Source organism: Pundamilia nyererei, unplaced genomic scaffold (genome assembly GCF_000239375.1).
Source record: "Pundamilia nyererei isolate P.nyererei 1_Seehausen unplaced genomic scaffold, PunNye1.0 scaffold00001, whole genome shotgun sequence".
Classification (NCBI taxonomy): Eukaryota; Metazoa; Chordata; class Actinopteri; order Cichliformes; family Cichlidae; genus Pundamilia; species Pundamilia nyererei.
The window spans coordinates 10,251,761-10,274,112 of NW_005187402.1; the positions used below are offsets into that span (position 1 = coordinate 10,251,761).

At 42.7% G+C, this 22,352-nt stretch overlaps 1 long non-coding RNA gene across 1 annotated transcript in view; it reads left to right on the forward strand.

Moving 5' to 3' along the window:
• LOC102203374 (uncharacterized) overlaps positions 1-18,174 on the forward strand; it is a 19,702-nt gene extending 1,528 nt beyond the window's left edge. The window contains exon 3 of the long non-coding RNA XR_311386.1: positions 18,045-18,174. This is a non-coding gene — a long non-coding RNA (uncharacterized LOC102203374). The remainder of the gene's footprint in view (positions 1-18,044) is intronic.
• Positions 18,175-22,352: the final 4,178 nt, after the last annotated feature.

Sequence of the window (22,352 nt, forward strand, 5' to 3'; positions counted from 1 at the left end):
GTGTGTGTGTGTGTGTGTGTGTGTGTGTGTGTGTGTGTGTGTGTGTGTGTGTGTGTGTGTGTGTGTGTGTGTGTGTGTGTGTGTGTGTGAAGGGGGGCAATTTTTTATTGTGATAAAAATTAGATGTGGCCTGGATGTGTTATATACACAGCCAGAGTTGATAATTAAATGGGAGAAGAGCGGAGGCCTGATCGTCTCGGGCAGAGTGACAGGCTGAATATTAGCCCATAGTCACACAGTGATGGGGAGAGAAGCTGAGAACATGATAGGAGGCTATTTGATAAATGTCATTTTTCTCTCAAAGTTTTTTTTAAAGTGACATCAACAAGAGTATGCCTCCCTGACCTTTTTTTTAAAAAAAACATGTAGAGAGAATTTGGACTAATTGACACGCGTGACAAGCCAAATGGATCTAATGGGATTCTGGAAACTGCCTTTTGCCTTTTGGGGAAGACATCCAGCAACGTGTGTCTGTTTAAATACTTGACACCGTCACTCTGTGCTCCAGTCATCATAAACCTTGGCTCGCTTACTGAAATCTAACACAGCCCATGACAATACAATGCAGAAGATTACAGCACACCACCTGTTGCTACTCTGAAACAGTTATGCCCCCCCCCTTTTGAGAGGATTTCAGGAATGCCAGTGTGGAAGGCAGGCTCTGTGTTTAGCGGCAAGACTTTAAGATCACAAGTTTTCTTTTACTATGGGAGCTGACCTACTAAAGCTTTAGGCCCCAGTGATGTTTGAAAAACAATCTGCTCGCTCTCTCAGTCAGTGCAAGCATCCCTCCTTGTCATATTACCCCGCAGGCTGTGGAGCAGGAATGGCTGTGGTGTATCACGGAGAAAGAGAGCTGCGGCATCCAATAGCTGCTCCATCTTCATATCCGTCTGCTGCTGCCTCGTGAAGGTGGAAGGTGACAGAGCAACAATTACCAAAAACATCACACAGACACCCCCCCCCCCTCCCAACCCTGCCATGTGCCCCAGAGGTTGTGTGTGACTCACAGAGGACCCAGCTTGTTTGTTTGATGCTTATGACAAAAGAGCTGACCCCTGACCTTTCAGCTCCGGATGAGTCACCGGCAGCACACTGAAAGTCGGGGCTTCCCCACACTGTGCAGCATTCACAGCAACGGGTAACATTTAAAGGTTGCTACAAAACGCTTTCTTGTGCCATAATCCGTGGGTGACCCCAGCATGCTGACAGGACCGATGGATACAAAAAAACAGGTCAGCTCAGTATTCATCATCCACAGCGAAGAGGTTCTGTTTGATGAAATGTTATAGACTCGAGAAGCTTGTGTACATTAGTTTTTCTGATCAAAATAATAATAATTAGTGACTTCTGATTCGACTGCTTGGAAAAAAATTTATTCAAAGTCATATTGAATTAACAAAAGGCACCTGTTGTGCTGTTATTGACTGTTGTGAGATCTGATCCAAATAACCTTACCACAAACTGTACCTGAGATAACAACTGAAGGTAGTTGCTGAGGTTAGCATCTAGACTGCAAGTACTTTTTCCTTTCCAGTGTTGGAAATTAAGTAAATACATATGATTTCAAAGTTAAGTTTTTTGTATAAACAGTGCACTTTTTACCATGCACTCTATTTTTAAAAAAATATGGCAAAACCTTTATTAATTTTTGCTCGTTAATACGTTTAAAATACACCCATCCTCTTCAGTCACTTTATGCCATACAGTTTGCAGAGAAAGAAACCAGGCAGAAACCAAATTTATTTCAAGTTTACATCACACACTGGGTTAAAACTCCTCATTCTGGCTGATTAACTGAGCTGGCTGGAAGTGCTGCTCACAGTGCTGACGTCTTCACATGGGCAGAGAGACAGACAGGAAGAGACGGGGAGTGAGGGAGGCAGAAAGATGTGGCCTCAGCGTCCAGACTGAAAAGCAACTGATTTGTTTTCTTTAGTGAAGATGTTTGGGCGTGACTCGTGGCACACGTACTCACAGCAGACAGAAAACAGAGTTGTTTTCATTCCACTAAAAGTCTTCGGCTTTTTGTCAGGAGTCTAAACTTTGCTTTAGTCCGCAGTCTGACAGGGCTCTTCCCGGCCACATCTGTTTCTGTGGAGGAGACGCTTTATGCAGTGTGGGTTTAATATTGCATCAGACGGCCACACCGTCATCCCGCTCACTTCTTGGACCTTCACATTTATTGAGAAAATGGCAAAAAAGGGGAGACGGTTTGGTTTTTATCTTCTCCTTTCCGGAACCAAGAGCTAAAGACACATTGCCTGAGCCACTGAAAATTTGGTAAACTTACCCTGAAATCACACCCGTCTCTCAAAGGATGACCTCTTTAAACCCATTGTCATGCAAACAGTTAAAGCACACACACACACACAAACCTTTAAGTTATTCTCCAGAGTTTATTTGAGTTTTTGAGTCAGATCAGAAGTTGCCAAGACAAATAGTCTCCTTGAGTCCGATGGCCAAAGCTGTTTCCAATAACTTGCTGTGAAGTGAAAATGACAGTCTGAGAGAGAAAGAGAGAGAGTGAGGGAGACGCAGACACATCCGCTCAGGTGAGAGTTATTTGTTTTTTGTGTCGGAGCAGAAGTGAAGTGAATGAGTGGAGAGGGTGAGAGGCAGGGAGATAAATGAGTGAAGAGAGATACAGGAGCAGAGGAAGTGATGGAAAAGAAGAGCCAGAAAGCGACAGAGAGTGAAAGCGACTGTTAGTGGGTTGTTGACAGGTGAGCCTGAGGGCAGGCATGACGGGCTGATTCAGGTAAAGCCCCTCTCCCTCCCCCTTCCCACCTTAACCCCAGCCCTCCCTCCCCCCTCCCATCTATCCCCAGCTGGAGACTGCCGATGTGGGATAGCCTACAGGGCTGGGGAGACAGGTCTCCATCAGAAAGCCCCGCAACCCTTTGCAATCACACAATAATCATTTAACTCAGAGTGCCGTGTGTCAACAGGCATGACGGCTGACGAGGCAGACAAACAAGACGACAAACAACAATAACTGCAGCGGCCGTTGCTGAGAAAAACAAATGAGAAAATAGAAAGAGGGGCGAATGAATAAATGAATATCTGTCAGAAGCATTTGGCTTACGGGACGATGGTTTTTTTCAGAAGTCTATGCTCGAGGGCCAAATGTCACTTTGGGTCACTTAGACTGAAGATTCAACAGCACATCTTGTAAACTCAAATCCCGCTGCAGCCGGAGAAGAACACATCTTATGTGATACGTAATTACCGGTAATCTAATTTACACTAATGCTTTAAATTATCCATTACAAATTAAGAGGGTCAGAGTTGTCTCCACTTCTCTTTATGAAAGGCCTTGAAAAAGACTGGCGGTGCGGGTTAATGGCGCAACTGGATTAAGGAGACTAGATTCATACATAATGCAAGCATTTACCTTAATGGGAGAAACGTGACTAGTGAGCCGTGTTTACATTAAAGGAGGGTGAGAGTTCAGCCGAGCTGAGGGAATATTTTTCTGCCTACGCTGGCGGCAGACAGTGTAATGAATTTTTATAAAGCGCACTGCAAATAAAACTAAAGACACACAAAGGAGATTGCATGTTGATGGTTGTCGGGCGATGCTGACAAGGAGAAATGGGTGAGGACGCTGTTGAAACTTGCAGCGGTGCACAGTCTGGAAAGAAAACATCCAGTAGCCTGACGCTGAACTCCAGATCTTAAAAACAAAACAAAACAAAAAACTTACCCACAACATCGTGGAACAATGGACTTCCATTGAACCTGGGCTTTCACGTGTATAAAGAGGAGCGATCAAACAGGAAGTGAAAAGTTTGAAATAGTTTTATTGCCACAAGAACTGCGACAAAGACAAACACGCTCCGTTATTTGTCCTGCAATCCGAACACACAAACGCACGTGGCACATCGAACGCAACCTCGTTTACACAGGCGTGATCGTGTCCAAGGGCCGACACGACTACATGTATCCACAAGTGTGTCGACAGCACACACCCAGCATATAGTCTGACATTCTCCTGGCCACAATACACCACACAATTAAAATAAATCTTGTACGAGGGCCACATGGTGAGACCTTTCTTTCTTTTTTTTTCTAACAAGGGAACAACTCCATAGCAACACCAGAGAAATGTTTACTTATGAATATATTTGGATTTGCACTGTCGGAAACATAAACAGGCTTAGTGTCATAATTTAGTTAGGAACAGGAGTTGTCTTTGTATTGACTTAAAGAGTCAAAGAAAAGAAAATAACGTGAGCTGGAAAGTCATGAACTTCCATTTTTCTCGCAGTGGGATTGTGACAGTGTGTGTTCTCATTACGAGCACACCGACAGCCCTCCGTGGGTCTCACTCTCTGAGTTTCTCTCTCCCCCATCTATCTCTGCATTCCCAGACAGCTTTAGCAGTTCAAACCCTCGCACTGCGGCATTGTCACACACTACACTGGTTGCCATGGAGAAATAGTCCTCCTGGTCTCCAAGGTACCCGAGTCTATTGTCTTTGGCTTCTTTATTTAGATGAAAACATGATTTGTTGGAAGGGATCTACTTGTTTTTTCACTGCTTCTCTTTGCTGCTTTCCCTTTCTTCTTCTTCCTCCTCACGCGCATCAGTGTAACGTTGCATGATGTGCATTGTTTCATCCTTCTCCTTTCCAGGAGTTTGACTACGCGCATGTGTGCGTCAAGCTCGTCTGATGTTTTGTAGCAATTAATTTCAGTGTGTCTGCATGTCAGCGCCCCAGGAGGGGGGCTGTATAAAAGTTTTCCCCATTGCCACAGCTCTTGCCAGGGCTTATAATTGCCTTCTATTACCAGGGCTGGGTGTCACAGTGCCTGCCTGTCTGTCACCAAGAGACTCTCAACTAACGACAGATGATGAGGCAAAGGAGTTGGAGTTTTCTTACTGCCGCTCTTTTTGGCAGAAGAGATAATACAGGATATATATATATATTAGGCCAGCGGTTCTCAAAGCAGGGGCCAGGGACTCTCAGAGGTCTGCAAAGCGATTTGGTGTAAATGATCAAATTGGGCTATGATGTTTTAAGTGCAGATAAACACACGTGGACCAATTTATAGCAACAACTTGAGCGTACTGCATCCATTATATTTAGCTCCACAAAAAACCTTATACAGCGGTGTCACATAATGTCTTGCCATGAATGCAAATAGCTTTGGCAATGGCAATGAGAACTACAAAGGGCATTAAATATATGTTCGTAACTGGTTCTTCTTAGAGAGAAACTCACTCTTAGAAATCTGCAGACCACAAAACACAGAAGACAGAACCACTGGATTATGAAGTAAGCAAGAAAGTGTGATATGTGTATGCTCCTGGTTGTTGTGTTATGCAAATATATCACCCACAGTGATTTCTGAGCTTTTGCTGCTGCAAAAGTTGATTTGGAAACACTTATGTAAAAGCCATGCAGTCAAAAACAACAAGCTTAAGTTTAAAGCAAAAAAAAGAAAGAAAGAAAAAAGAGTTAAGTGATTCTAATGTGGCTTTAAAAGCAGCTGTGAGAGCTTACAAACACTTACAATCAGCCAGCTTTAACCTTTGACCCTGTTTATTTGCATGTTTCCAGCTCCACTCGCAGCTGTCACCAAGCTGCTACTTCTGTGCTTGCTTGCAGTGCAGCTGAAAACCAAACAGGAAGTGACATCACATCCGTTGCTCCGTGAGTGGAGCAAGCGGCTGATGGGTGGAAAGAGGAAGTAGACTGTGTTTCGTTCTCATTCAGTGGCTGTGGCTCAGACGTCCCAGACTCTGTGGTCTTGTTTAAGGGCAGCCAGACAAATAAAAATATCTAATTTAAGTCACTTATCTGCTCAGTCACATAAAGTTTCCCTTTTACTCTCAGATGGCGGTCTTAAAACACCACATATAACATTTTTTATAAACATTCAAATCTCCTGAGAAAGACTTTCTTGAGCTGTGACTCACTCATTTCTGGTACTTGCTTTCTTGCATGTTTTATAAATTACTGACCTTAACTCAGTGTGTTTCCCTCGTCTAACTCAGCCATTCTATTTTATCACAAACTCAATGAGCAATATTTGCTTTAACTATGAAGTTGACACTTTTAAACCAAAGTTTTTTCAGAAAGTGGAAGTAATTTGGATGGAAGTGTGTGTTTTCCAAATTCTCTTCTGAATCTACTGAATGTAACTCTTAAACGGAACCTGTTAGTTTACTAATACTCCTACTTTATGTTTTCTCTTTTTTTTTTCTTCTTTTTTTTTGTCATGCATGGTGATGCAAAGGTGGAAGGAGAGGTTTCGGAAACTGTGACGCGGTGCTTCGTCAGCGCAGGGTGCAAACCAGGGTAGGTTACTGTTGTGTGCTGTTGTGGGAGAAGCGTGCAGCGGCTTGTTGTTCTGGCACGAAGGCTAAGTGCTGAGTGAAGTGGGTGCAGGTGAACATGCTAAGACAAGCCAAGTCAGTGTTTGTCTTGCCTTGCTGACATGTATCACGTTTGCACACCTACTGTTTTTTCTCTTTATCAGTTTCTCGTATCTTTCTGTGCTGAAGGATTTAAGCTTCTACTAAGGGGAAAAAACCCAAACAGCTAAGAGTAATAAATCTGGATCATATTATAAATAGACTTGGTCTTTTTAATAATTTCAGATAAGGCATGGATGACTCCCTTTCAATCTCTGAATCCTGTAAGTTTTTGCAAGTGTCTGCCCACCTAAACCTGAACAATCCTCTCTCTAGATTGAGCAGTAGTGTTTCATCATCGATTTGTTGCTTTGATGATGATGATGATGACGGCGGTGACGATTATGCGATGATGATGATAGTCTGACTGGGCTAGGATAGAGCCACAAATAGGCACAAATTGTTTTTAAAAGCTGCCTTCATTTCTCATTTTCGGAATGGGGAACCAGAGAAAAATGAGTCAGAGCAGATGTGGTGAGCTGCTGAGACAGCAGACGCTGATCTGGGATCAGTTCTACATAATGGTTTTATAGGGAAACAGAGTTAAATGGAAAAAAAAAAGGTCCAAAATTTGAGTTCCGCAGAAGGTTGGTGTGTAAAGTGCTAAAAAAAAAAAAATTAGAAAAGGAGATGACCGACTGTGAGAAGAAAAAATAAACCAGGAGTTCTACAGTACAGGCTGTTGGGAAAAATGTCCACATGGACACACACACGCACGATATCACTCATGAGTGAACGAGCCAGCAGGAACAAGGGGAAGCAAGTGGAAGTGAGGGGAGAAGGAGGGGAGGACTGTGGGAAGAGAGGCAGGAGGGAAAGAAGGTCTGGAGTGAGTCCAGGGGAACTCCAGACTTCTGTTACCCAACATTCTCTCTCAACAGTGGCTGGGAGACTGCTGCTGCTGCTGGTAGAGAGACACAAGGCCCAGAAAGTGAGCAGCCACACACACACACATTCAAAATTCACATAAAACCCTTATTCCTGGATACACACATATGCTGCCGTGGCTGTGTCACCATAGTAACACAGTGACCCCGGCCTTACAGTTGCACTCCCGAGCCTGATCTCCTGCAGGGTTCTGAGGACGGGGTGGAGTAAATCTGTCTATTTTTAGCTGGCTCACTTTTTTTTGTGCTGGTGACAATAAGACTTTCTCCAAAGTCCGGTTTACTTTACATCAGGCTATCCAAGTTCCATGTACATCCACATGGTGTGAATTAGGGATTAATGTGGGAAAATGAGAAAATGAAGAGAAGGCAGGAAGTACTAACAGGGGGGGAAAAAAGAAAGGCAATAGATGTAAACTAGCAGACTGAAACTATTAAGACTATTATGTGTTCATATAGTCTTTCAAACAATCTTGATTCTACAATGTGAACAGACCAGCAGTGTACTCTGAGTGTATTTATGTGTGTGTGTGTATGCGGCGAAACACACACCCACATGAACGCAGACCAGACTTTGACCAACATGACTCGGCAGCATTTGGGTAATTGCCCCACAGTTGGCTTCTGCTTCCAGCTACACTGAGCTAGCAGAAGCAGAGTGTAACTTTAGCTGGACTGAAACCCACTCTGGCCCTGGCCGCGGTCCAAGTCCGCCGGTCTGTTTGTTCAACCCGCCTCATCACAGCCGCACTGATTCTAACTGAATGCCAGCGCACGGAGGTGGGTTAAGCCGAGGCCTCACAATACCCTTGACACAAAGGGTGGAGAGGAGAGCTGCTCCAGATAATGGGGCTGATATTGATACTGCTCTTTCTTTGCTGATACAGTCCAGGAAGTGATCTGAATATCTTCAGCAGTGTCACGCCGGTGCAATTTTAACGTTATTTTTTCCCCTTAGTTTGTTTTTTTTCCCCTTCTTCTTTTTTTGTTTTTTTCCATGTCATGTATTTGTATTTGGTCCCTCTTCTCTTTCACTTTGCATTTTCCATTCAGCGCCCATTTCTTAGTTCTCCTTTCCTGTGGTGTCAAATCATGAGCCACAAGGTTAAAATAGCCCATCGTATGCTATTTTTACGCTGACTTATGATGCCAGATTTGACCGATTTTGACGTGGCTGTCATTTCACTTCCTTAAATTCAGCAACTGGTCTTAGGCACATGACCTGACCCCAGTCATGATACATATCTATGGAATGTGTTGTCTTTGATACGAACAGACTTCACTTCTTGTGTTTTTGTCTGTCTTTGGCACACTTTCATGGCTAAGCCGTTAAAATGATCAGTGACATCACATCTACGTCAAAACTATGGTCGGTCAGTCTCTTTTCTGGCTAGACGTCAGCCATGTGACCGTCATGGTCAGTTGTGTCTTAGTGGCTAACTGTCCTGACCTCACTAGCTCCTCTCTAATCCTACAGCTTGTTAATTGGTTTAGGCTGTTTCCTTTGTGGCAGACTGCGTCACAAAGTAAACGTAACCTCAGCCCAGACATAAGTATATTAACATGGTTAAGTAAAAATAGCTACGGGTGGCTAAATAAAACTTCAATGTATGTGGAAGTGAGTATTTTGGGCACCTGTGATCTTGTTATTGGCGTTAAATTTAGCTCTGTGGTCCTCAGTGAGGAGTGGAAACAGTGACAGGGACCTGTTTTGCCACAACACACTTCCTGTGCACTGTGAGTAGTGAGTAAACCACAACCCAGTGACGCAACGTTCGGAAAAAAAAACAAAAAAGAAAACAGAGCGAGCAAAAGAAAAAAAAAAGAAAGTAACAAAGAAGAGAGGAAAATCAGTAATCAGGAAGTTGTGGCTTCATTTGAAAAAGGAAAATTGTTGACTGAACTGTAAATGGATACTGTAAGTGAACTTGTGTGAATTTCCTGTGTGCGGACTTTCCCCTTTCAGATAACACAATGATAAGGTGAGCATAGACCTGAGTATAGGGCTGCTATTATTGCTGTTGCTAATGTGCGTGACTGAAGAGTCATATAGTCATATATACACAGGCATATATACACAGGCATATATACACAGGCATACTGGCCTTTTATTTCTCCTTTATATTTTCGAACTCTTGAGCCGTTGTAGCTCTTCTCACTTCCTGTGGGCTATTCTTTGTGACCTGAGCTACAAACGCAGCACAAAGCCTTTGCAGGACCACAAAAAAGGGACTTTGTACTATAGACTCAAGCGTGCTGCAGCTTTTCCTGATAATGTATGATAGTGGAGTCTCATATTAGGAGGCAGTCTTCTGAAAATACCCCGTTCCTATAAAGTGCTTATTTACACGAGTGAATTTATAAGAAAACACTGAGCAAATGTTGCCTATTGTTATGTGATTATGACATTTATATCCATGACCACGAGCTGCTAGTCAGAGGAAATGTGAAATGACTGCATGCGAAGATATTTTTGGTTCATTTGTGTCAGTTACCCTAAAAAAGCATAAATGAAGATGCACACTTTTTTCAGTTTGTGTGGGAGTTGGAACAGTGTAAGCTCGGGAGTATATGTGTGTGTGTGGTTGTTTGTGTGTGTATATTTATGAGTGTGACATAGAGTGTTGGAAAGAGGCAAATTTATAGCGTGAATTTTCTCTCACTCTCTCAAACAACACTGAAAGTCATGAATCATCTCTGCTGCACAGAGCTAACCACAGGAAGTACCCATGGAACACACACACTCATATATACATGCACCACTCAGTATACAAAGCACAACCAAATACAGTGAGAATGATCTACTGGAACAAACTACAGGCCAGAAATAACCCATAAACACAGACCCATAAACTCTGAATAGCTCAAGAGTATCAATTCGTCAAGTTTGTTTCCAGGGATTTCTTCATATCGATTACAAGTCTCAACAACACAAAGCAAGATTTTTCTTTTAAACGGGCACCAAATCTTGTAGATCAATAAGCTTTTGTCGAGACCTCATCACAACATCTCGGCCGTTTCCTGCAAAAGACAAGGTTTCCATGGTGACCCCTACACACTTGGGAAGTACAGTATGAAAGAAATAGGAAAGTGTGTGTGTGTAGCTTGTGGGAGACAGGGAGAAAGAAAGCCAGTGCCAAGCCTTGACCCCTGAAGTCTCTCTTTTTGTGTATGCTTGTTTGGTACACTGCAATATAACAGAATAGTGGCTCATTAGTCCTGCTGTATGAGCCTGGTCCTTGGAGGAGCAGTACAGGCACACGAATGGACGCCGTACAAATCACGTTGAGCACCATCATTTTGCCTTTCTGTTTCTGTTGGTATCAGTCAGGAGCCTTGGGAGCTGAAAAATGAACCAGAGAAGGAAGAGCAAGGAATGCAGTTCCCCAACTGACCACATGAGGCTGGCTGCACATGTCAGTAGCCAACTTTACAGCAGAAATAAACATGTTTACAGCCAGCTACACAAATAGTTTGGTCTATAAAGCATGTAAAGCATGACCCACCTATCTGCATTTTATTAAGGCTTAGCATGACAGGCTGTACTGACAGGTGGGTGTATCTGCTACCTATTGGCTAATCTTTATCTTAGCTATTTCCTGCACTAGACCTCTTGACCATGTTTTAAGATTTTGATTACTTAGGAAGCATTTTTATAAATATTAGGTAATCTAATACTAAAAGTAGGAAATCTGTGCTCTGGTTTGTTAGGGGACATTCTAGTATTTTAGTTGTAAGCTAATTAGCAGGTGGAGCGGTAGTTGGCACTGTGGCCTCATAGCAAGAAGATCTTAGCCTGTTCTCTTCATGTCTGCATGGGTTCTCCATGCAGTTAGTGGGGTTAGTTTAACAGTTGAATGGGCTGTTAGTGTGAGTGGGGGTATGAATGGTTGTCTGTCTGTGTTAGCCCTGCGGCAGACTGGTGAACGGTGCAGGGTATACCTGTAATTCTGATTAGGATAAGCAGAAAAAACAGATCGATGAATAGTTAGCATATGTTTGTGTCAATGTGATACAGTAACACAGTCTATTACTGCAGTTTGCTACCATTAATAAATAACTTAGATCTCCACCTTCTTCGCAAAATCACAAGTATTGGTGGCCCAAATGCAAAAAGTTAGAGCTAAAAGAGGTTTGCAAACCAATGGGTGAAGTCAGCGTTGTTGCATCTTCACTGGTTAGAATATAGTGAAAAATGGAGTTGTAAAGCACTTACAGAGAGTAGATGCTCCTGTCTTGTTGCCAGTTGATGCCATTATTTTGATCCCTCAGATGCAGCCACAGGGCTGGCATGCTTGGTTGTCCAGGTGATGGCTACCGTGCAGACAGAGGGCCTGACCGGTCTTGGCCCACTCTGTTACACCAACTGTGCCAACTTACCGTCAACTGGACACTAAACGGCAGCGACACATATGCCGCCTTTCTCTGCTTTAGACCGTGGGCACATGTTTTCCAATCTGAGAAAAGATAACCTAAAAAAGGTGCGGAGCCACTTGAAATCAGGAGATCTGAAATCAGATTTGCCACCCTCAGATCTAACCACATCAGTTAAAAGCGCGTTGAATTATCTGACCCGGCATCAGCGGTGTGGGGGGGAGACTTTGTTGCTGGTGGGCTATAAGCAACGCAGAGAAGAGATTTGCAGAGACAGCCCATAACAGCTCCCTTGGAACCAATGACTCAGATATGCAGATGTGTTTACTTCCCTTCTGTTTCCCACCTCAACCAGCACACAAAAGGCAGGGGGAATGAAAGTGCCTGATAATGTCTTTAAGTGTTGCATTTATATATTTATATACGTTATAAAGAACTCATTTTTTACTAAAACTTAGACAAGCACTTCAAATGGGCTCTTTGCCTCTTCCCTCTATTCCCTCCCTCCCTTCTGAGGGTATTCATCTTTTGTCTAATGCGTAGCGCTGCTCTCTGTTAGTTTCTTTCTGACACCATGCCAGCAGAGTCATCTGCAAAGGGACTCATGTAGGGATTAAAAACCATCAACAGATCCCCTTTAACAGAGCAGCAGAAAAAAAAATGGTTGAAAAAATGCAAAAAAATAAATAAATAAATAAATATAAAAACTCCAGACAGTTTTGAGAAAACTTGCAGAAAGAGAATGCAGATTGTCACCTGACCCTGAGGCAAAGCAGCCCTAAATATAATAAAGAGAAGACAACAGAAGAAGACGAGGCGACACGACACGGGTAATGTGTTTTCTCTGCTGGTGTCGTCTGGCAGATCTGGGATGATTGAGTGCTGATGCCTGCCTGGGCTGCTTCAGAGAAGATCGTCTACCCCCCCCTCAGCTCATGCACACACGTGCACAGCCTCTCTGATGACACACTGACACATGTGCGCACACACACGCACGCACACACACACAGATTTCTGTTGTCGAAGTGACAAAAACATCAAGGCGTATTAACTGTCATCATCTCAGCATCTCTTCATCTCTCTTTTTGGTCCAGGGAATATTTCAAGGTAACACATTATTATTGTAGTGTGTGTGTCTGTGTAGGAGCGCGTGTTGTTGTTGTTTTTTTTTATAGTGGATGTGTGTCTTAATTAGAACGGGGTTTAGTGAATTAGGCCAGGATGTGTAATAGACTCAAATTTGCATAATCTCTGTTGAATAAATCCGAGTGACAAACATGCACGCACAAAATCATACCTACTTACTGTACGGTGTGACTTCACTTGGAAAAAAAAAAGTGTTTATGACAGTAATCTATAGTCTTTGCTTACAGAATCTGCGTATTAATCTCTGTGCATTTCTATAATCGCCCTGTATTGTGAAATAACAGCAGCAGATACAGACAAACAGGTGCTGGCTACAGAGGAAGTTGATTGGCTTGATTCCACAATCCATTTTCCCAAGGCTTCCACACCCCTGCAGCTGTCCTCAAGAATATGAGAACTGTATGTGCGCACGAGCTCGTGTGTACGTGGGTGTGTACATGTGTGTCGTCGAAGTGCATGTTTGCGGTTATGACAAATTCACTCCTCGTGGCTTGCCAATAAGCAAGACAATGATCTTTATTGACAAAGAAAAATGAAATGCCGGACCTAATTCTGCGCCCACAAATGAAAGTGAAAAATTTTCAGTCCCGAGACCGATTTATCAGGACTGATTTTTTTTTTACATTTTCTCAAAGTTTTAAAAAGTCTGACCTGCTTGAGAATGAGCTTCCTGATGTTCAAAGCAAAGTCATATTACAGGTTTGCGGGGCTTTTGCCTGTTTTGCATGGCAGAATGTTTTGAACTGAGCGGTGACAGCCTCAGCCCGACTGAAGAGTCTACTTCAACTCGCCTCATTTCTATTGGAAAACACTTCCACTCTCTCTCCCTCTGCCTCCCTTTCTCTCTCTATCCCTCTCCCTCACCGTCTTCTCTCTGAAGCTGCAGATCACTTGAAAAAGAAAGGGGAAGGAACATGAATAAAAACTGAAGGCACTTCTCTTAGATATGTCTCTTGATGCTCTTCAGATCTTTAAGGCTTCATCACAGGGAAATGCAGGGTTACTCCAAGAAACTGAAGGACTGTGACTTCCTAATCTACTGTACAAGACCTGAATTTGAGAACTCATCTTTATAGCAGTTTCTCCTTTTCCTCTCACACAATTTTGATCTCTAGTGTTTAGTTTTTATTTATTGATGGGCAGGTAGAGGTGCGGCATCCTTCAATCAGTACTTTTTCGCTTTTTCTTTTGGATGAAAAGGAGAAAACCAGGGGCCATATAGTCAAAAGAAAGCCTGTTTGTCCTTGATCAGTTCACACTCTACTGCCTCTAAAAAGAAAGGAAAGATTTAAGGAAATAAACTTTAGATTTCTATTTTTTTTCGCTTTCACATACCATAATTAATCTATTTTCTTCAAATGGAAATAAAAATAACTGTGTTTTAATAGGCTGGAGAAACAGTTGCAAGCACTCCGTTTTATTTAAAGGTTCAAGATCTGTAAGAGGACATTTGTTAAAGCTGCCCTTCTGATGAACATTTACAGAGATTGCTTTAAAGGAGTTGGAGCCAAACCCGTGTCTGCACTAAGTCCTATCTCCTCCATCCAGAGCAGGTCAGACGTAATGACTGATGTTCCAGACATAATGAAAACATCCTTGCAAAGTGAATCTGATTGGATATCAGCTATCAGTCATCGTTTAGCAACAGCGGTGCACATGAGCTGCCAGCCGAGTCCTTTTCTCTCTCCCGGTGTGTTTAAGCAGGAGTTCACAATGAAGTGCAGCAGTTTTTACCTCTCCAATGTAAACTGTGTGTGCATCAGATAGAGACATTTTAAAATCTGGGGGAAAAAATCCTCCCAATTTTATTCAGTAAAGGCTACTTTCCATTTAAACGATAGTACGGAAAGTTACCTTTTTCTTTCATTAATCTCTTCAATGAATAACATCAGTTTTGGAGACTTTACAGAACACATGGTAGGGCTGTTTATTACAGCTAAATATTTAGCTACAACACCACAGTTATTTTTCCCATGACGATCTTAGAAAAAAACTAAACCAAGGTATCATTTACTCAGCTCTTCTCCTTAAATAGTGTCCAATTTAATGTGCTGAGCTGAAGAGAAGCAGGACTTTAGTCAAGGCTTGTGCCAGTAGGGATGTTAGTATTAAATTAAATGTTACTTGGTCTGAGTCTCCTGTTCTTTACAATAAACAGCCACACTGTTCAGACCCTGTAAGATCATGGGAAACAGCGTCCCCTTTTGGAGAGCAACAGCACTGCTTTAAGGAGCGGCCCCCATTAAAGTGATTTGTGACCTTGCACTCAATTACTGTATATGTATTATGTCCTGCAGTCCGAAACATGAAGTTTAACTTTGTATAATTGTATTCTAGTTTCTTGATTGTCACATTTTTTGAGAGTGGACTAATTGCCCCGCTCTTAATTGTCCCTTCCTTTCCTCAAAATATTATACAACACCCCAGCTGAGACTGAGCTTTCTATTGTTCCTCTCGTCTCTTGCCGCCGCCGCAGCTCCTCAGTCTCCTTTACACTCCCTGGGCATCGCATAGCCAACAGATTAATTAGACGAGTGATAGCAATGTTCTCTCTTAGTGCTGGCCCACTGAGTTTTGTTTTTCTTTTTCACTTCTTGTAAGCCTCTAATTTCTCTCTTTACATTAATGGAGCTTACTCGGTGTGCTGACCCATGGGAGAGGAAAATTAAGTCTCTTTTTCCCTCTAAGGAGGGGGGGCTGCAGTTTATTCCAGAACTAGTTTGTTTCATGCATTTGGAGAGGAAACATATTTTACCAGAGTATTATGTAGGATCGTAGACATCCTGAATTTAAAAACAAACAAACAAACAAACAAACAAAAAAACGGATATATCAACCATCTATAAGAACAAGCGTATTGTATTTTGTGAAAGCGGGCTCTGTTTTAATGCTCCCCCATTCAATGTCTGTCAACCCTCTCTGGACAAGGGTCCTGGTTGGTTGCCTTGGAAACGAGCATATGACTATTCTGAGAGTGAGAGACGAAGCGAGTGTAGTAAAGGTAAGTCACTCAAGGACCCTCTGGTCAACCTGATAAAGTGTGATGAAAATCAAAGGCCACAACTCAGCAACGCCTGCGATTCAGCAGAGAAAGAAGAGAGCGAGAGAGGGGAATAAAAAGTTGTTTTCTTTCCTGAAAGATTTGAAAAGAAGCGAGCACAATGGAGCAAATATTGCACCGCTTTGAGAAACATGTCTTATAAAGTGTAGGAATCAATAGGAAAAGATCTTCTTTTTCATCCCATGTACGAACACAGTCAGCGCTGTCATGTGTGACCGACTCTGTCACTCATTTTACTATGCACATTTCTTACATACGTCTCTGCACAATATGTGCATTCATTACACGTGTTTGGAGTTCAAGCCACCCTCTTTACACTAAACCGTTATGTATGAGTCCAGGTGTCGAGCTTTTTATTCATGTTCTTTGAGGAGGCTGTCAGGCATAATTACGACAACATGCTTCTAACCAGCATGCTTGGAGAGCCTCTGCTTCCCAGCCCCCTCCTCCTCACACTTCGCTCTCTGCTTGAATTTGCTGCTGCTAATGCACATGTTAGTATGTATCACAAAGCACATGTAAGTGGATGGTAACAGTGACTACAGTGCTGTGGTTTTAGTTAAGGCAACACAAAGCAGGAAACTGTTACGTGTTGCACTTGTTAACGCCTCACATCTTATTTAATGAACAGCAGTGCAAGGATTTAATAGCATAAAACCCATCTGAGAACTTGTTGCAGCTCTCCTACTATGCCTCGTGTATGAGTAAGATAAAGTGAATCAAGGTTGCGATGGAAAAATAGAGCAAGAATAAAAAGCAGGATGAAAGAAAGGATACTGTATTACTTTTGTCATAGTAGCCATTCCTGCTGCATGTCATGGAGTTATACACATGCGTATACAAAGCTGCCATGAGGTCAGCGTTTGCTTTCCGCCTTTTGTCTTCATCTTCCTTCTACTCTTGTGATCCAAGGTGACAGTGCAGGGCCAGGGTGAAGAGGGAGAGCGAGCAAGTGCAGTGCAAGGGCAGAGAAACTGGCCTGGGCAGCTTGGATTGGGAAATGTGGGCCTGTTGGTGACAGCTCAGTATCTAGATGGGGGGCCGATAGAGCCACTCCAGAGGGCATAATTCAATCGCAACTTAACCATGATAAAGACAGAGAGACAGAGTTGGGGAAATAAACTGAGAGAGAGTTGGAGGCAGAAGAGTAGAGAGCAGATAGAGTCATGAGTAGAAAGAATCAGATTACCATGCTTTTAAATGGGAGGGCTCGATGACACTCATCCGACCTGATTTAAACGACAGAAGCGTAAGGAATGAAGTCTTCAGCTTGTCTGTCCCCTGACCCTGCCGGCGAGCGATGAGAGCGCGAGAGGGGAGCAAAAGAATCGCTCATGCTTGGAGTGAGATGGTGCCTAATCGTCCAGAGGCCGGGACTGAGTAACTGTGACTGGATGCGTCCACTGCGGACGACGGGCAGGGCCGATCTGAAAAGCTAAAAAGTCCTAATCAGGTTTTTTACGCAAATGGGCGGCCTGCACGCGGACCGCTCGGGGCTATGTGTGATGAGGCCGTCAGCCGCTAGTGGTCCACAGACATGACACAAGTCATTTCACCTCAGCTCCGCTCAGCTCATGCACATTCACAGGATGCTAATCGTGCCCTGCTTTCCCCGGCTGATGCTGTCTGTGTGAATGTAGCGAGTCTGTGTAGCTGGTTGGCTGGATTGAGGGCTTTTAGTCTTCTTATCTGAAATTATATATATTTTTTCCCATTTCACCCTCAGTTCCAGACGCTCTTTGCTTTTGGGCTGTCTATTTTTACCTGTCTTCAACAATCAGGTATCAAATACTGGTGAGAAACAGTTTTGCCTCTACAGTAAGAGCCCCTGTGATTATAGTTGAAGGGCCGGGATATTTTCCTTCAAGGTGTGTGGTGTGTGCGTTTGCCTGAGTTTATGTCAGTGTGCGTGTGTGTGCGTGCGTTTATGCCTGCACATGTTTGTCTTAGACTATTGATCTGGCCAGCACACAGCAGGCATTAAATGAGAAGAGGCTGTGGCCGACAGATAAAGACGGAAAGAGTGATGGGTGGCAATAAAAGAAGGGGATCTGTAGGCAGGGAGAAAAAAATCACCTTTTTTGAATTAAAAAAAGCTTTAAAGATGTAACTTTGAATTGTTTTCTCTTTATTTCTTTTTTTCTTTGCAGTTTTCCACGTTCCTGGATTCTCACTGTGGTTCCTGCATCAAGCTCAGTCACACCTGCACAAAGTTACGAGCCGTGGACAATGATATGGTACATGACAAAAACAGTTTCTTATAAACCCTCCATACTCTGTACAAGCACACAAAATGTGTACCCTTCAACAAACACATAATAAATGTGCTCTTATAAATCAATTTGGCTCCACGATACAACCGGATCTTGGGAAGTGGCTCGGAAATATCAAAACAACCTTGGGGACTTTGGGTTCACTATGAATGTTGTGTGCCTTCACTATGTGTGCTCTTTATATCTGCTCTTTATTCAATCAATCTGCTCCCTACTCTTTCATCCATTAATTTGGCCTCTCTCTCTCTCTCCATCCATTATTTCTGTCATTGTGCTGTTTGTCCTGTTCAGTGGGCATCATAAAGCAGTCAGGAAGACTAACTTGCATGTGATGCTCGCAGAGCAGGCAGTGGAAATGTCACAGTATTTCAGGTACCAAGGCTTATTAACGAGGTCTGTCTAATATGAGGGGACAGGAAATGAGCAGGTTCTCCTTAACTGCTATTGTAAAGATGATAGATGTGTGATTGCACTTAGAAATGCATGGAAAACATGCATGCATGGAGAAACCTTTATAGCTGGGGTTCTCAAACTTAGCAAACAGCCTCTAAAGCCAGAAAAAATTAACTCAAACCCAAACTCTGTATGTTCACATGAAAAGAGAGACATGTTTGTCAGTTGTTTGCAGCTTATTCATACAATGTACTTCACTCACGGGAGGTCAAGAGCACCATCTGTGCATGTTCAATTCTTAATTAGATTCACAACAACTGAATAATGTATTTGTGCGACCAAAATAGATTTGAGGTGGGGAATACCTGAGATTAATATAGGAGTCTGTTTTTGACACATTCCCTCATTGACATCTTCGAAGTCGTCGTGTTTTTTCTTTTCTGTTTCAGGCACAGCTTGTCCCGTGTCAAGCCAATTAGTCGATCTCATTAACCAATGCTGTCAACCAGAAGACTGCGGTTTGAGTCCTGTTTGTGAGCTCTGTTTTTTGCATTCTCTTTTTTCTCCCCTCACAGTTTACTTTATATTCACATTCTGTTTGGTTAGCTATAGGCATCAAATATACTTGGTTAGTTTTAATGAAATATCACAGTTTGGGTAAAGCTTCAAAACTCCTACCGACAAATGATGGTCAAGCAAAGATATGTGGCCATTTTCCAGCGGTCCGGTTCATTTAACTCAAAGGTTTGCATGATATTAAAGTGATTTTCCCCACAAAATGTATTCCCTCTCTCATGCACACCCTGTCTTATTGTGGATTTAGCTATGATAGCTAATGACCGGAGTGTGTTTACACTGGAGTAACCCTGTTGTGGCTGCTGCTGTTCACCCATTGACTTCTCATTGGCACTCACACAGTATCTTTTTGGCGTTAACATGCACTTTAGTCCAACAGAGTTCAATAGAAGCTTCTTTACATCTGAAATATGTAGCTGTGACAAGTTTGTGGGCAAAAAAGTGGTCTGCTGTTTTCCTCTCTGTCATAGATGCCACACTGTGGTAAACAAGGGAACCTTTTTAATGTGTAGTTAAACTGAGCAGACTTAGTTCCAAAATCTAACCCCACAGTGAAAACAAACAAGTTTACTAAAATAAACGACATGAAAAAGTACAAATATATAAATATTTTTTATAAAGAGTTTCCATTATACAATATTGTACCATCATTCCTTATACCTAGTGTTAGGAAGGTTGTTGCTACAGCCGCACTAGAAGAAAACAGTGGCTGAGACCAATTTATTGCCTTTATGATGGAACCAGGTGTGAGAGCGCCCACAGTTAGCTGCTATGCTCAAAGACAGAGATAAAACAACAACAATCGCATTGGTCTGCTTTCAGTCTGTGATAACATGGAGATTAACTGTGATAAATCACTGAAAATTGCAAGTCTGCTGTCAGACTTAAGATAAGGTGTGCTAATCAGCACAGAGTGACTCTGTCTGCATTTATAAATTAGGAGGAAATTATTGGTAAACCTTGACTAATTTGTCTGAGACTCCACTCAATCTGAGCCAGACTGCAGTTGTTTGGAGGTTGCCTCCCACCAGGTGACCTGTGCAATCGCCCTTGCATCGAAAATGGTCATGCAGAAGTTTCTGAGCGCTTCCACGCTCAACCTCTGGGTGACCAGCTGGTCAGTTCAGCAACTTGCAATCAGCTGCCAAATGCAAAAAAAAAAATCAGATTCAGATGACTTCATTAATCTACAAAAAGGGCAATGTGTTTGCAGCTTACCCACACAACCTACAGCCTTTAAACACCAAAGACAAACACTGTTACATGTGAGGTCAAGGAAGGAAAAAATTAATAAAAAATACATTTTAGTTGCTGGAAGGTTGCCGTTCTTATTTAATTATTTAAGTGTGACATGTCCATAGTATACGTGCCTTTTTTTGTTGTTTTTCTGTTTGTTACTGAGAAAAGAGTTAAAATGGACTGTGATGCAGGAGGATTTTAAAGGAATCTGAAATCTAAAGTGTGAAATTTGAGCTAGTTAAACCTCCCCACAGCTGCTCATTTCAGTCAATGAGATTAAAACCACCTCTCCAGCGTGCAAAGGGGTGCTGTTTTTACTGACTTACACCACATTTGCCACTTAATACTTGATCACTTGCCGTCATTATGCATCTGACAGATGGCAGAAGATGACTAATGACTATTTGCACATTAATGCTTTTTGTGTCATGAAGAAGTTGATTCATCGCTACCAAAGTCATAGTGTGTGTCACAGAGTGTAAGCGCAGGTTATGTAAAAAGTGTGTCAGCTTTGCATCTGTTCTAAACTGCATGCAAAACAATGCCGAGCTGTGCAGCAAACAGATATTGTACCAAAATTGAAAAAGTAGGAGCTTTGTAATGCCGGTGTATCTCCTCGCTGTCAGCGCTGACACGCTCATAAAACACAAGGCCTCATTTTAAGTCAAACAGGAAATAGCCTGCACAATCCTGGGAACAAACAAGAGAGGACAGCGTTGCGGTTTGATTGGACCGTGAACGGTCGCTGTCGTTACAAAGCACCACTGTAAGCTCCATCGATTATCAAAGGGCTCCGAGCTCAGACGGGGAGTCTACTGATCTTTCCCAAGCTCAGACATGAAAAGCCCCCGGTGACAGCTCATAGCCTGGGCTAGATCATACCGCTGAGCTGAGGAGGGAGGGGGCTTCTGTGTTGCCTGTTTTCTAACCACCTGCTCCACAGGCCGTGGCTGTGTTTTCTTGTTTTCTCTCTCTTAACGCTCTGCTTTGTCAGAGGCGACGAGGATGCGCTTTCATGCGAACTTGGGGCCAGCAATGACATCGGCGTGTGAGAGACACTTGGTACAACAACGCAAGGCAACCTTTTATTACGGCTATGCCTCATTACTTTTTAACCAGCGTAATCGTATGTGCTGCTCCTCATGAATTATTCACAGGTGAGCTCTCGTCACAAAATGACAGGGGGAGATGGCAGAGAGCTGCAAATGAAAAACAAAACAAAACAGAAAACAAGCATAAAAATAGGAGATGGTATATGTCAAGAACGTGAGGCTCTGATACGTTTCCTCATGCTTGCCATTAACTTTCTTTGCAGAGGTGTGAGCACACAACACTGTAGAAAACATACAGACACGGGTTTCACAATATGGATCACATGCTGAGAGTTTGTTTGTTGCTTTCAAATGAAACAAACCAATCTGAAAAGTGGTATGAGGCTTTAGCTCCAGTGTGTTCGCCTTTCATCAGCAGCAGCTTGGCAGCGACTGGAAAATATAAAAAGAAAGAAGGAGTTTCCGCCAGTGCCTGTCTACACAGAGACTGCTCGCTCCCTAATAGTGCCAGCGTGCAGCAATTCATCTACGGCGCACTTGCAGGATAGTCTTCAGTGAGTAGGAGTGAATGGAGCTGCAACAGCTGAAAAAATTATTTACACCTTTTGTTTTACGTTTTTACAAATATAGTACGTCAAATTTTCAAATTCAAAATTGAGTTTAGCAAAGCACTTATGTGTTTTTGTTTTTCCCCACAGAGAGGCCGCTGTTCATTAGCATTACGCTAATGTATGTTGATTGGTCGGTCAGCATTCACTTCAATTGTGAATTGATGGCTTCAATCAAAACAAAGTTGATCAAAGTTGCCGACGGCTGAAATTCTATTGCGGGGCTAAAGAAAGGTCAGAAGATCACCTGAGGTCCTGAGGTAAAGAGTTTTTAGCAGTGTTGATGAGTGTGTGTGTGTGTGTGTGTGTGTGTGTGT